We start from the raw sequence: 14,033 nt of genomic DNA, 5'->3' as shown, positions 1-14,033 counted from the left end.
CATTATTCCCCTATAGGTGACATGTTGTTTTTCAAGGTTTTTTCTTTGTCTTTTGTTTTTAGCAGTTTAATTATGTTTTTGTGTGTGGATTTTTGGGGGGTTTTTCCTGTTTGGGATTTGCTGAGCTTCTAGAATCTGTAGGTTTATGTCTTTCACCAAACTTGAGACGTTTTCAGCCATCATTTCTTCAAATTCCTTTTTAAACTGCACTCTTTCTCCTTTCTCTGAGACAATGATAGACATTCTGTTATTGTTCAACAGGTTTCTGAGACTGTTCATTATTTTTTTCAATTTTTTCTCTTTGTTGTTCAGATTATATAATTTCTATTGTTCTATCTTCAGATTCACTGACTGTTTCCTCTCTTATCTCCATTCTGCTGTTGAGCCCATCCAGTGAGTTTTAAATTTCATTTAAATTCTTAAATTTAAGAAATTATTATTATTATTTTTTTTTGTCAGGAAGAGTGGCCCTGAGCTAACATCTGTTGCCACTCCTCCTCTTTTTGCTTGAGGAAGATTGTCATTGGGCTAACATCTGTGTCAATCATCCTCTACTTTATATATGGGCTGCCGCTGCAGCATGGCTTGACCAGCAGTGCATAGGTCCACACCAGGGATCCAAACCCATCAACCCCCGGCTGCTGAAGCGGAACACAGGTACCCAACCACTATGCCACTGGGCTGACCCTAAGAAATTCTTAATTCTTCTCTACATCATTGTTTTCTTTAAGGGGACTTTCTGTTTTTCCGTTTACTTCAAGTGTATTTGTTATTGTTTATTGAAGCATTTTTATGCTTTAAATTCTTTGTCAAATAGTTCCAACATGTCTTTCATCTGGACCTCAATGTCTGTTAATTGTCTTTTCCCATACAGGTTGAGATTTTCTGGGTTCTTTGTATGTCTGGTAATTTTTGGTTAAGTCTTGGACAGTTTGAGTACTGTGTTATGAGATTTTGAGTCTTGTTAAAACCAAAGGAGAATGTTTACATTTTTTTTGAGCAGGTTAGGTTTAAACTGCAAGTTACAATGTCCCTTCTTTGGGCTGTGGCCTCAATGTTACTTCCGTGTTCAAATCCTTTGTATTGCTATTTAGATCTGTTCCATCTGCGTGCCACATAGTGGCCATTGGGGATCTAGGCAGTGGTCTATTTGTTAGTTCAGCCCTCAAATTATTTAATGTGCTGATTATAATTAGATCCATGCATACATAAATCCAGCAATTCATAGAGAAGTTTATGGAGTTACTGTCCCAAATTTCTTCTTTACAATCCCCCCAATATTTTCCATTTCCCTAACTGCCCCTTTTCAGTTTCCATCCAGAATGCTGGGGTTTTGTAATCCCAACACTCAACTTTGCTGTGCACTTACTGTGATAATGTCTGCATGGAGAGCCAAGTTGCAAGAAGACAGAGAGAGAGAGAGAAAAAAAACAAAAAACTATGTTCTCCCCACTTTCTTGGAATCATAGTTCTACCAAATAGAGAGGAAAGTGTTCTTTCCTCTGATTTTTGGCTCCCATAAACTCCCATTTCTGCTACTACTACCGCTAGCATGGGATTGCCTGGGAGCTGGAGTGTGAGAAAATAATGAAAATAATGAAAGAAGAAAAATGGGTATTTCTGCCCTCTGACTGTTGGGAGTTCTTCCCTCTCTTCCAGTCAAAATGAGAGGGAGCTCCCTCTGTGTGTGTCTTAATGACCACTTTTCCGTTCTAGATTTTATTAGATCAGGTTGAGAGAAACAAGAAGAAAAAAATTGCTAAGCTCATTGCCAGTTCAGTGGTACTATGAATTCTTGTCTTCTTCCCCAATCTGCTTGCTATTATTTACTTTTCAGAGTCCTCAGATAGTTCCTCCATGCATTCTGTCCAGATTTTATAGCTATGTACAGTGTGAGGGATAGGGTGGAGTATGCTTACTCTATCTAATCTGGCACTGGAACCAGTTTGCTTAACGTTAAAGTATTAGTAATAATAGAGCCAGTCTCATATAGAGCTTTTAAAATACTTAAGGTTCTTAGAATTTATAATGTTAGTGTCACTAATTCAGCTTTACTACTGCTACAGAAAGAAAAGGTTACAACTATGCATTAGTGAAATTTAAAAATTAATGTGTTTTTTTGAATGCTGTCCATTGAATGAGTAGTGATCGCAAAAGATTGTCTCTTCTTCAGGCCCACAAATTGTCTTAAGTGAAACTTCATAGCTGCTGCAGTAAGTACATTTAGTGAAGAACTGTACTATATGATTATGGCTTATCATTTTTTTGTGAACTGACAAATGTTACTTTTAAACAAATCTGTAATAATATTATCCACCTTGTTAAAAAGAGGGGGAGAATTTTTAAAAGGAGTATCCTCTTTATCAAGATAGAATATCAGAATATCAAAAGAAAAAATCATTCTGTAAAAATGTTCCGTATTATTTAAATTCTACATAAATGCATGTCCAATAAAATTTTAAGTTGTTTTATCCTAGGGAATGCAGAGTACCTTTGGGCCTCTAGGGATGATGGTACATTTTAATAGATGTTTTAGGTAAGATTTCTTTTTAACAAGAAACTGAAGCAAAGAGTTTTGGGTATTCAAGATAGAAGGCATTACTGGCAGCCTTCTTAATTTTTCCTATGTGGAAAGGCAGATACAATTCGAAATATGTTCCCTTGTAATATTGCTTGCCTTTCCTGGCTCCTCTCTTCTCTTCTTTCCCATTTTTATAAGGTCATGTTGTCTTTTTCTAAGCCAACAAGATGATAAATGATTTCTTATTAAAGTTTTAGCTGAAAACTGTATTACATCTTTTATGATAGTAAATTGTTGAAGAATAGGATGACTGAAATGATGAAGTCCAATGGTAGAATTTCAGGCATGGTAGCTGGCAAGAGAAAAATTCTCATTTAAGGGCAGTCCCATTCCTCTAAAATTAAACCATGTATGTAGATGCTCATTTATAACCTTGTGTCCATCCTATGCCTCTTCATTGTCTTTGAAACACATTGTTTTTGGCACTATCGTTCATAGAGCTGGAAAAGGTCAATAGTATATGGTATCACCAAACGAAAGAGGAATTTAATTAACCATTTATTAATGTAGTAGTAAACGAGGGCAGCAGTTCCTTTAACTGTAAATGGTAACTGTAGGTGTTCTTTTTTTCCCCAGTGACTTGGTACTTTTTGTTCTGTGATGACAGTGTTCTACTTCCAAAAGGGATGACTCAGTCTGTGAAACAATGTCTTCTTACTTGCAGAATGAGATTGCTAATATTGAAAGAATGGATCCTTTCACTTAGAGTTTGCTTGCTCTTAGGTTTCTGAGTGACAAAAAGTATTTCATGTTACCCATGAGATGATAATACTGATAGCTAAAATTCGTCAAGTCCTTATATGTGCCAAGCGTTCTGTTAAATACTGTACATGCATTAACTAATCACACATTTACCTTGCAGCCTATGTGGGCGGATACTGTTTTTGTTCATATTTTATAGATATATTAAACTGACACTGGGAGAGATGAAGTAAATTTCTCAGGATAATTCAGTTAGCATGTAAACCCAGGTTTGTCCAACATTAAGGCCAATTTCTTATCCTTTCTGCTGTAAATAAATAGAAAACAACTGTTGCTCATAATCTTTTCTTTACTTTTTATTTTTTTTTCACTTATCTCGATCCACTTTTGCTGTCTCATTAGACCTCCCTTATCTCCCACCAAAGCTATCCCAAGTGTTTTAGAAGTTCCCAGGCATTTCTTCTAGGGCTTCTGAAATAGTTTTTACGGCAATCACATGGCATCAGGTTTTATCCTCCTTTCTCATTTCCATGGACCTACAAGAGGGTCTCCACTGTCCTCACTGCAGTGATACCTCTTGCTGCTGGATCCTGTCATCGGCTCCCAGAAGTTCCATTGTTCTCATGCTTCACTACACCTAAAGTTGTATCCTTGGAGAGATTGTTATGGACTTTTTCCCTTTCCCACTATGATCTAACTATACTAGCTGTTGGTTGGAGTCCTGTTCTTCCAGCTCTTCACAATGCTGTCTTTTTCTCATCTTGCAAGTCTCCTCAAAGAAGTCTTCTTTGATCTCACTGTCTAAATTACATCTGTACTCCCATTTATGTTCATTTCCATCAGGTCACTAATCACAGTTTGTAAATATTTGTGTATTTGTTGCTTAACTTAGTTGTCTTTTCATCCACTAGATGGTAAATTCCATGAAAATGGATCCTTTTCTATTTTACTCTTCAGTGTTCCTAGTGATTAGTATTATGCCTACATGTGGTGAGCATTGAATAAACACTTCTTGAATGTGTGAATGAATTTCAACCTGGGTTTGAGCCCCTTAAACTATGTATGGAATAATATAATCAATATATAAAGGTGGCTGCATGTACCCCAAGGTATAGGAAGAAAATATTAGAAATTATATTTACATTTATTATTTATATGAATATAGAGGATGGAATTAACTTTAATAACATTTTATTTAAAAATTAATCTGAAGTATCCGTGGGGAAGAGTGGGAAATTCATCTGATGGGGTGTTGACAGAGGCCTCCTTGCTCTTTTGTCCTCATTGAACAAATTGAGACATATTACAATTTACATATGCTTTGTTAAATGGATTTGCAGACTATATTACCAAGTTTTAACTAAATTAAGATGGACAAGTAGCCTAAATAGATTCTTGCAAAGAAACTTTAGATTGGAGATGATAAAATACTAATAATGGAAGCGTAAATGAACAATTGGAAAGGAAAGAACGACATTTCTATTGTTAGAATGAAATCTTCAAGAGCCAGAAAACCAGGTAAATAACAAACAATATGATTATCTAATCACATATGACTGAAAAGTTGGTGTCCACAAATCTGATTTATCAAAAATAATATCTGATGTAAGGAGGATCTGTTGTTGAGGATCAACTTCGCACTGTGTGTGAGCTGTGCCTTGAGATATTAGCTATTGTTGGTTAGAAATGAAGCCATCACAATTAGCAAGACATTTAAGAACTAACCATCTGGAACTTGAAGGCAAACCCTAGAGTTGCTTCACGGATATTAAAAGGCATGCAAATGCTCATTCTGGTACCTTACAAAATTTTATTACATTTAGTGATTAATGTTTAGAATCCTATTTTGAGGTTTCCTTTTTTTTTTTTTTTTTTTTGCTGAGAAAGATTCACCCTGAGCTAACATCCGTTGCCAGTCTTCCTCATTTTGTATGTGAGCCACACCACAGCGTGGCCACTGACAGACGAGTGGTGTGGGTTCACACCTGGGAACCGAACCCAGGCTGCCGAAGCAGAGCACACTGAACTTGACCACTAGGCCACCAGGGCTGGCCCTGGGGTTTCTAAATAGCAAGGAATAAAAAGCCGCATACTTGTTCTTCCTGCTACTGCAAAAATAGGTGAAATAACATAGAATATAATATAGAACGCAAACTGAAATACTTACATTTGTCAATAAATACTGTAAAATGATACATAAAGAATATCAATAAATATCTGAAGATATAACCTTCATTTTGAATTATGAAATGTGGAACTTACCTGTACAGTTTAATAAATATACATATAATTTGTCCCAATTTATGGTATTTGCTACATTTTTATTCAACAGTGTATTACAAAAAGAGCTCATTTTTTTGGCGCCACTAAGGAAAGATGTTTCCAAGAAGTTATTTTTCACTATTGCATGGCTTCTCTCATACAAACTGTGTTTTATGGAAAAATGTGGGATTTTATCAGTGGAATTATTGATGGCATAGCTTCATTGACTAGAATAAAAACATTCCAGGGTTAAGGTTATGGAAAAGGCACCAGACATGAAGTTCATTCACCACCTCATCCAGGGGTAAATTAAAAATCCACATTTTAGTATAGGTCATCAACAATTTTATAAAAGCAAGACTATTAAAATATAGAAGAGTCTTTATATACTATATAATGAAACAGAGATTGGTTATAAAGACTTTTGTCCCTCATAGAGATTCTCAGGTTTTCTCTTGGCAAAGTTCTTAAAAGTGTTGTTGAATTCAAAGATGAGTTATGTGTGTGTGTGCTACCTACAGATATATATTTTAAAAAGGCACACTTACACAGTTTCTTTGTTGATATTTTCACAATGAGTGTGAAAGAAGTACATATTTTAAAAAACTTATTCTCTGGGAATGCATTTTGAAATATGATGTTTGGGAAAGTTTATATTGAAAGACAATTTTGTTGCTGATAACAATGTGTGTCATGTTTGGAAAAAAAAAACAACTCATGTCTGAGCACCTAAAAATTTGGAAATGGTATTTTTAAACTTATTTTAAAATCTTCAAAGTAATATTTTTATGTTGGGTTTTGAACTAATCTTTTACAAATAAAATTGAAGTAACACTTTATGACTAGTTTGCAAGAATAGCTGAATGACATTAAAGAGGACTGAAATTTATGAGCTACATTTAAGCAAAAAATACCCCTACATAATTGGTGGATGAAGCTGAAAAATGAATATCATGATTTAGTAAGCACAGTCAGTGATTTGTGAGGTTTCCTTTTTATCAATGACAATGATTAAGAACAAATGTTTAAAAAAAAACTGAACTTGGAACCAGACCTTGAATCATTGTAACACAAAGTGAATATTCAGTTACTTTGCCTTCAATAAAAATATATTAAAGATGATAATGATATTCTTATACTTCTAGACTCTGAAATATAGGAAGGAACAACAATATGATGTCTATTTGTCAAAATACTATTATCTGCAATATAAATAATAATAACTGTTATTAATATATTTTAGAAAGAGCATGATATTTTGGACCATTAATAAATTAAATAATACAAAATAACATTTTATGCTTATTTCATCCTTTTAAATTTCTATTTTTCATGTTTCATAATGTAAATTTTTTATAGTATTAAATATAGATAATGTGCATTTAAATAAGAATTTATTGGATTTGTGCTCAACAAATTTCTGTTGGGCAGACCGCTCAATTTAAAACGTGCAGGGCCAATGGGGTGAGTTTTCTGCCCATGGGCAGCAGTAGAGGATGGTGGTTGAGAGCACCGATTTTGGAGTTAGGTCTGTGTTTGAAGATCAGGTCTGCTCTATGCTTGGCCGTTACTTCAATTCTCTGAACCTCAATTTCCTTTTCTGTACAATGGAGTCTACTTCAGACTATCACAATGAGACTTATATCATGTAAAATATAGAGCACGGTGGTAGTACCTAATAAGAGTGCAGTACCTTTAAAATTTTTTTAAAGTGACATTGTAGGTTGTCATAGAATATGTGGGGAGGTGACAACATATATATTGGACATATTTGTCCCAAGCAGATAAGAATTTATCTGTATACATGAAAAAGAATGATAACATCAGCATTGCTTATAATTGTACCGAAAATGAAAACTGGGCCTTAGTTGAAAAGAGTGCGTGTTATATTTATTCAAGCAGACAGTATATGAACCGAAAACAAATGTACTAACATGGATACATCTCAGAAACACAATTTTGAGTTAAAAAAAAAAAAAGTTGTAGAATAAAAAAAGCGAGTTTTACAATATAACAAGACATAAGTTTGAAAACATGAAAATCAATGTGGTTTACATATAGATGCATATAGAATGAAGGTATAAAAGAAATGCTTGGGAATGATAATTCCCACATTCTGGGGAATGAGTACTTCTAAGTGTATGAAAAAGGAATGCAGTTGGGAGATAAAAACATGCATTTCAATAGCATTTGTTAAGGTTTTATTCCTTAAGCTTACTGATAGAAATATGAAAGTTCATTATATTTCTCTTTTTACTATTTTATTGCTATATTTTTCACTATTTAAAAGAAAAGTCAAAGAAAGAAAAATATTTGTTTGTAAAGAAGTAGGGAGTGGCCAACCATTTGAGACTGCTGTCTTGGAAAGAAGGAAAAGAGGAAGGAAAAATATTTTGAATAACAGTAATTTACTTGACATTTTCCTTCGAAAGTCTTCTTGAACAAGCAAGCCAAAAAAAGTCTTGGGGGGCGCATCTGGTTAATGGGCGGGCATTGAATGCTTAATTATTCCACTTTTGACACGAGGACGTGTTTTAACAACTTGAACATCCAGGTAACTTTCCTTGTGTGAAATCTGAGCGAGAAAAGGAGATGCATTGTTAGTCTCTATACCTTTCTTCTTTTTATTTTAATAAGAGATGGTATCATCGTAGGCAGACAATTTGATGTCATATTCTTCTATGATATTTTCACAGTGCGCACCAGGGCGCCTGTACTCTGCAGCTATTTGACATGCAGGAGGTTTTTTCCCCCTTCACATCAGAGCCTCAGAAACAAGCTTCACGGCACCAGGCACAAAGACTATCAATAAACATTCCATCTTTTCATTTTTTCCTTTGTTATTTAGTAAAGAAAAGGTAGAGCCATGATTTCTGACTGTCAAACAGCAAACATTTCAGAACTGATTTCTCTTCTCATGGGTCTTTGATGACCAAGAGCTCTCCCACCTCCAGCCTCTCTGCTTGACCCTGGGGGATGGACTGGAAGCCTCACTAAGAGTGCAGCTGAGAAACTTGCTGAGCACAGTCACTGACCTCCCCTTTCATCAGACTGCAGGTGACTCGGGAGAATATCTGTGCTCTTTCTGGCACCCGTGTGTGTCCTCTCCCTGACTGTACCCATTCCTGTTCCGTTCCCTCCGTGTCTTTGCTATCAATGGGAGTGGTTTGCTGACATACCTAGCGGAATGCAGGCCACTGGTGTTAGCATACCAGCAAGGCAGCCCCGGTTGCTAGGAAGCTGCCCTTTGAGCATCCCTTGATCTATTTTTAAATTTCCAAGCTTGTTTCCTCTCTGAAAGGAAGCAAAGAATAATACTGCCGTGGCTTTCTCCTCTCTTAAGAAACAAAGTAACCAACAAGGCTAAGACCTGTTGTGAAGTTAAAAAGCATTTGCTAATTAAGCTTCAGAATGTTATGGTATTTGTGCCCATCTAGTTTCTGCTTAATTAATTTCCAGATAAGGCAGCATCTTAGAAGATGTAGAAGTGAGTGTCTATAAGGAGTATAGGTGAAAGCTGCTGGTACTTTTTTTTAATCCATTATGAAACTCTTGAACCACTGTTCTTCCAAGTGTTTAACGTAGTAACCCATCGTGAGGCACCCAGAATCCCCCAACACAGGGAATAAATGAGAAATTTGGAGGGCTATTGAACAGTGAGTTTTCACAGCTGATACACAGAAAAGTATTTAGCACAGGTGTTTCAGTAACTGTGAAATACTGAGGAAATTCAGTCTTCTGTGACACTTAGATTCTCTATCTTGTGTGGGATGGAGTCTTATGGAACTTGCAAAATATCTGTAATATAAATAAAAGAAGAAGAAAGACAAAATTAGCTTTTCACAGAACTCTAGAAATTGTTCCTTGTATGGAAGAGTCTTCCTTTTTGGCCACTAGTAACTAGCAGTTTTCTTGGTATTTTTTTCCAAGTTAAAATGAATCCAATTTCAGATGTTGTTAGTGAATTTTTAAAATGATGTGTTATATGCATGCAGGTGTGGAGAAATCTGGTATAATAACAAGTGTGCTAGTCTCCATGTGTCAGGATATTTTTTTTCGAGCCTTTAAGAAAAGATTTTTTTTCTCCTTATCTGTGGCCACTTTCAACTTTTAACAGCAGCTGATCAACAAAGTTAGGAGCTGATCACTCTTCAAATTACAACGCTAGAAGTGAGTTATACTTTCTAGAGTCCCTAGGAATGTTCCATTGCCACCATCTGGGAAGTCATGAGCTTGGATATTGCAGTTTCTTTGTACATCGTTGTGGGGTTCAGTAAAATAGATGCATTTTGAGAGGACTGTTAGTCTATATAAATTTCCATAAAACTCTTGGTGTCTTTTTTATAACCTTCAGTCTAATATATTTTACCGGGTGAGATATTTTGAAAAAACATACATCTGTAGGAGAGTTTATATAGAAACCACCAGAATTACAATGGAATTTCTTTATCTAAAACCCATGGTATAATTTCTAGCATCTGTTGACAACTTTTTGTGGATTAATCATTTTTCTAAACTCTTAATTGCCTTTAATATTCACAAAAACCCTATAAAGAAAATACTATTATTATTCCCATTTTACCAGCTGAAACAACTCCAGTTTCCTGAGAGGAAGTTATTTGCTCTAAGTCATTCAAATCCAGGGCTGTCAGATCACAGAACCTGTACACTTAACTACTATGCTATGTGATCTCCCTTCTACGGACACAGTACAAGTTACTGATGCTGACTTGAATTTTTGAAACAGTTTCTCAGCTAACCAATCCAAAGCATTTACTAATATGGGCTCCTGAAAAGTTGCGCATGAGAGAGATCGCTCTTAAGAAATTAGCCAAGGAGAAGCAGGTTGGCCTTGGGGGTCAGCAAAATATGATTTTAATCCTGGCCCCTCTACTAACTTAACTTGGGCAAGTTACCAAAACTCAGTTTCCCCATCTGTAAACTTGTGATAATATTATCGCCCTCACAGGGTGGTTATAAGGACTGAATGAGATGCTATACATAAAATACCTGGCATGTAGGAATATTCAATAAATAGTAGCTAAAAATTAAGATTTCCACTGTCAACGTGTAGTTTGGAAACTATAATTATAGACTACCTTAGGATTAAAAGGCTCAGTCTTATTCTTCCAAGTTCAAGGACAAATGCTCAGTGTTAAGTTCTGAGCACCAGAGCCCACTTCCGTGTCTTCAATAACATGCATAAAGGTATATAGCTCTCACCTTAGAGGGAAGAAACCAGAAGGACAGAACACATAATCAGCACAGACTCTCAGGAGCATCTTGAAGTGTCCATCTCTTCACTGTCTTGGTGGGTAATGATGTTCTTAGAGAGATAAGAATTGTTCATTGTTGCCATACGCTTTTTTATGACTAAGAAATCATTTGATATCATAGAATGAAACATCACTGGTGAGAAATTGGTTTTTGTTTTTTTAGAATATTCTGGCATGGCTTGGAAGCCAGTGACTACTCGACATTCTGAAATCTCATACTGATAACTTGCCACTTGTGGAAAAGGAATACAGAAAAACATTGAGTCTCCCCAGCAAAATGTGATCTTCTTGGTCTGCTTTTGGTGCAGACCTATCAAGTATTATACCTTCTCTGGGACAGGGCAAAGATTCAAATGTTTCTGCTGCAATGATACTCTAAGAAGGTGCTAAGAGAATCTATGGGAGTTACTCATGTTCTTTTATTTATTGAGTACCTACTACATGATCAATACAAAATACTCAGTACATAGTGCTATGTACTATGAACCAAATACTGCCAGACACCGAGGATACAGACACCAGTTGGCTCAGCCCTAGCTCGATTGCATGAAAAAACAGGCAAGTAAACTGGAAAATGAGTGCCCTACTTGTTCTCTAAGAATATCGCGGAGGGAGGTAGGGGAGGCTAGATTTTTTTCAAGACATCTCTGTTATTCACTGTCTTTTCCCCTTTGGCTTCCAAACCAATTGAGAAATGAAAATAGAAGTGAGATAGTGATAAAATAGCAGCTTCATTACAGTAAAGCTGGATTGTAGAATGTGACGAGGACTAGGGGCCAATATGAGTTTCTCCTGGCCCCCCAGGTGGCCAGCCCAAATGAACTGATTATTCCGCTAGTCTTTGGCAGAGGAGCCAGACCACTGCCGGCTCCCTGGCTGGGGCAGAGCTCCCCTCAATGGCTCACTGTGCGGAGAAGATAACTAGGTGTGGGGCTGCAGGTGGCTAGTGTCAGAGAGAGCCTCAAGAGGAAAATTAATGTGCAATAGCACTTCTCCTCTTACCACAAAAGTTGTCACTCTGCCTCCCATGAACATAAGTGAGAAATGGGGTTGGAAAGAAGGGTGAACACTTTCCCAAACTCAAGAAGCCAAAAGAAATTATATTTTGGCTCAAGAAGGAAACATGTTTAGAGGAAAAAAATCTGTTCCCCTTACAATCCTCTTTTGAAGGACGAAGAGGACCTGCAGAGGAAGAAAGGGAAAAGCGTTTCAAACAGATGACACAGCATGTGCAAAGATGGAGATAAAGGACTGGCATGAGATCCAGGTGAATAAAGAGAAGAAAACAGATTTACTTTTGGATTTATGTTTACAGCTCCCAATATACTTTATTGTCAATATTTCCTTTTGATCTTCACAATATGCTGAGATAAAATTGTGACAGCAATTGATATTCCTTTTTTATATGGCATCTGTGATTGAATGAGCTAAGTTGTATAAAGCACTTCACACACTATCTAGAATATAGTTAACAAATATTAGCTATTATTACTGTTGCCACTGTAATTATGTTTATTATTATTACTCTTGTTATTATTGCTGTTGTTACTGCCAACTTCCCATAGCTAGTAAGTGGCATAACTAGTAAGTCCCACTGTTAATGACAAAGCCAGTATGTGGTGTAGCTAGTAAGTCCTACAGCTAGTAAGTGGTAGAACTGGGGCTCAATGACATGATGTCTAGTAGAGTCCAGGGACTTAATAAGCACTCTTAAGAAGTGTGCAGGGTCTGTGATTTTGCCCTATTATATGAACAAGTTAGTCTGTCACTGTTTCATGGGTGCTAGCACAAAAGACTCCTGGCTGACAAAAAAGTAAGTTTATTACTCATGGCACAGAAGGAAGCCTGGGCTTCATGTTCCCATTGGTTCTCCTTGACCCCAAGTGCCACAAGAGCAATGTGGAGTGGCTCAGGTGGATGTTGCTCACATAGTGGGCTTGCATCACAGCTGAGGAATCCAAGCTTAGAAAACCCCCAATTTTTTATGGAGTGAACCTTTGCCTGAAGGGAGATGTTATCTTTTTTTTTTAGATCCTCCTTTTGAGGAGGATTAGCCCTGAGCTAACATCTGTTGCCAATCCTCCTCTTTTTGCTGAGGAAGATTGGCCCTGAGCTAACATCTGTGCCAATCTTCCTCCATTTTTATGTGGGACACTTGCCACAGGATTGCTTGACGAGTGGTACATAGGTCTTCACCCGGGATCTGGACCTGCAAACCCTCGCCACCAAAGCAGAGCTGGCGAACTCAACCACTATGCCGCCAGGCCGGCCCTGAGATGTTATCTTTATTATCCTGGTCGGGAAACAAATCAGCCCTCTGCCCCAGAGAAAGACAGGATCTCTATCTTCTAGTCCAGTTTGTTAGGCAAACATCCCTGAAAATGGTAGTCCAGAACAAAAATTGGTATAAAACATTCAGAAACAGAGAATTCTCTCTCAACAAGCATGTTAACAGAAAGTTACATTTTTTTTTCAGGCCACTTGGTTAATAGCACCCAGAGAAAGCTAAATTGATGCAAATAACAGAGGGATCATAGGTAAGCTTGGTAAACAGATTCCATCTACCTGAAATTTCCTTACAATTCTTCCCTTGAGGTACTAGCAAAAGAGAAGGGAACTTTCCTGGGGAGAAATTCAGCAAAGTCTCAGATCTGTCAGACCATGTGTTGCTCAGAAACCCGTAGGAACCAGAGTCTGTCCAGTGCTTCCAAGGAAGCATCATCATCTTGAGCATTCTATGCTCCAGAAAGTGAGGATTGAGGAGTATGTATTACAAGGTGGACACATGGTCCAGAAAAAAAGTCACTGTCTTTAGAGGAGGCAGAAATGAGGTAGTACGATTTTCTAGACAGAGGCATAGATTCAAACACTGAATCCTCTCTTTCTTCCCCCAAGATGCCCGGGTATATATTTTAATGAATTCTTTAACTTTTAGAAATACATATTTCTTGCTTCTACCCTTAGAGTTTCTCATTCAATATGGTCTGAGGAATTCCTAATTTGAAAAATCTCCCCAGATGATTAATGTACAACAAGGACTAGAAACTGGCTCTTTTTGAACACATTTTAGTATTTGGCTTTATATGCGAGTATTTAAGTGATTTTTAAATAACTATAATGTCAGCCTACAGTTTAAGAATTATCTTTAAAAAAAAAACTCTCCCAAACAAAATAAGGGGAATTAAATAATAATCTTCTAAATCCTTCTAAAT

General features: G+C 36.7%; 1 long non-coding RNA gene across 1 annotated transcript in view; it reads left to right on the top strand.

Annotated features, from left to right (window-relative positions):
* Positions 1-13,410, top strand: part of LOC147917201 (uncharacterized) — a 61,211-nt gene extending 47,801 nt beyond the window's left edge. The window contains exons 2-3 of the long non-coding RNA XR_015552069.1: positions 11,992-12,088; positions 13,298-13,410. This is a non-coding gene — a long non-coding RNA (uncharacterized LOC147917201). The remainder of the gene's footprint in view (positions 1-11,991; positions 12,089-13,297) is intronic.
* Positions 13,411-14,033: the final 623 nt, after the last annotated feature.

This window comes from Ceratotherium simum, chromosome 4, assembly GCF_057802395.1.
Source record: "Ceratotherium simum simum isolate JZ-2026a chromosome 4, ASM5780239v1, whole genome shotgun sequence".
Lineage (NCBI taxonomy): Eukaryota > Metazoa > Chordata > Mammalia > Perissodactyla > Rhinocerotidae > Ceratotherium > Ceratotherium simum.
Note: the sequence above shows the minus strand (reverse complement) of the source record. Positions and strands in the feature narration are given on the sequence as shown.